The sequence below is a fragment of the Parus major genome, unplaced genomic scaffold (assembly GCF_001522545.3).
Source record: "Parus major isolate Abel unplaced genomic scaffold, Parus_major1.1 Scaffold1558, whole genome shotgun sequence".
Taxonomy (NCBI): Eukaryota; Metazoa; Chordata; class Aves; order Passeriformes; family Paridae; genus Parus; species Parus major.
The window spans coordinates 1-2,302 of record NW_015380400.1 but is presented as its reverse complement, the minus strand read 5'-3'; the positions used below and the strand labels follow the sequence as shown (position 1 = coordinate 2,302).

The 2,302-nt window shown below is 53.8% G+C and overlaps 1 long non-coding RNA gene across 1 annotated transcript; it reads right to left on the bottom strand.

Moving 5' to 3' along the window:
* Positions 1-1,448: 1,448 nt before the first annotated feature.
* On the bottom strand, positions 1,449-1,727 carry LOC117243848. The gene is made up of 3 exons (XR_004495766.1): positions 1,711-1,727; positions 1,521-1,584; positions 1,449-1,490 (listed from the first exon to the last, which is right to left on the bottom strand). It is a non-coding gene; the product is annotated as an uncharacterized LOC117243848 (long non-coding RNA).
* Between the last annotated feature and the right edge of the window lie 575 nt (positions 1,728-2,302).

The window sequence follows — 2,302 nt, the reverse complement described above, 5'->3', positions numbered from 1 at the left end:
CTGTACACCTGTACACCTGTACATGGTACACCTGGGCAATGTACACCTGTACATGGTAAACCTGTACACCGATACACCTGTACATGGCACACCTGGGCAATGCACACCTGTACACCTGTACACGGTACACCTGTACATGGTACACCTGTACACCTGTACACCTATACACCTGTACATGGTACACCTGTACACCTGTACACCTATACACCTGTACATGGTACACCTGTGCACCTGTACATGGTACACCTGTACATGGTACACCTGTACACCTGTACATGGTACACCGATACACCGATACACCTGCACACCTGTGCAGCTATGCATGGCATATATTCTACCTGTACTGCACACCTGACACACACCTGATACACACCCGTGCACACCTGTACGTGCCTGACACACACCTGTACACACCTGACACACACCTGTACACACCTGACACACACCTGTACATCTGTGCACACCTGACACACACCTGTACACACCTGTACACACCTGTGCACACCTGTATGTGCCTGACACACACCTGTACACACCTGACACACACCTGTACATCTGCGCACACCTGAGACATGCCTGAACATACCTCACCTGACACACCTGACACACCTGTACACCTCTACACACCTGTACACCTCTACACACCTGTACACCTCTACACACCTGACACACACCTGTACACCTCTACACACCTGACACACACCTGTACACCTCTACACACCTGCACTCACCTCACCTGTACACACCTGAGCACAGCTGTGCACACCTGTACATGCCTGCACTCACCTGCACACACCTGAGCATACCTGCACACACCTGTACACCTCTACACACCTGTACACCTCTACACACCTGCACACACCTGAGACATGCCTGAACATACCTCACCTGACACACCTACGCACACCTGTACACCTCTACACACCTGTACTCACCTGACACACACCTGTACACACCTGTACACCTCTACACACCTGTACACCTCTACACACCTGCACTCACCTGACACACCTGACACACACCTGTACACACCTGTACACCTCTACACACCTGAGCACACCTGACACACACCTGCACACACCTGTACACCTCTACACACCTGCACACACCTGACACACCTGCACACACCTGTACACCTCTACACACCTGCATACACCTCACTTACCTGTACACGCCTGAGCACAGCTGTGCACACCTGGTGCACACCTGAGACACACCTGTGTGCACCTGTACACCTGTACACCTGCACCTGTTCACCTGTACACACACCTGTACACACACCTGCACACACCTGCACACCTCTACACACCTCACTTGCCTGACACACCTGCACACAGCTGAGACACACCTGTGTGCACCTGTACACCTGCACACACCTGGCACATCTGCTCACACCTGAACACCTGTACACACCTGTATNGTGAGCACCTGGGGGTACCTGGGGGTACCTGTGCTCACCTGTGTGCACACCTGGGAACACCTGGGGGTACCTGTACTCACTTGTGCACACCTGGGGGTACCTGTGTGCACACCTGGGAACACCTGGGAACACCTGGGGGTACCTGTGTGCACACCTGTACTCACCTGTGTGCACACCTGTACTCACCTGTGCACACCTGGGAGTACCTGGGGGTACCTGTGCTCACCTGTGTGCACACCTGGGAACACCTTTGCATACCTGGGAGTACCTGTATGCACACCTGTACTCACCTGTGCACACCTGGGGGTGCATGGGGGTACCTGTGTGCTCACCTGTGCACACCTGTACTCACCTGTGCGCACCTGTGCATACCTGGGAGTACCTGTGAGTACTTGTGTGCACACCTGTACTCACCTGTGTGCACCTGGGAACTCCTGGGAACACCTGGGAGTACCTGTGTGCACACCTGTACTCACCTGTGCTCACCTGGGCACACCTGGGCACACCTAACACACCTGAGACACCTGAGACATACCTGTAAACCTGTACACCTGCACACACTTGTACACACCTGCACACACCTGTATGCACACCTCAGACACACCTGAGACACCTGTACATGGCACACCTGTACACCTGTATGGTACACCTGTACACGGCACACCTGTACACCTGTACATGGCACACACCTGTACATGGCACACCTGTACACCTGTATGGTACACCTGTACACCTGTACATGGCACACCTGTACACCTGTACACCTGTACATGGCACACCGGTACACAGTACACCGGTACACCTGTACACCTGTACATGGTACACCTGTACATGGCACACCTGTACACCTGTACACCTGTACACCTGTACATGGTACACCTG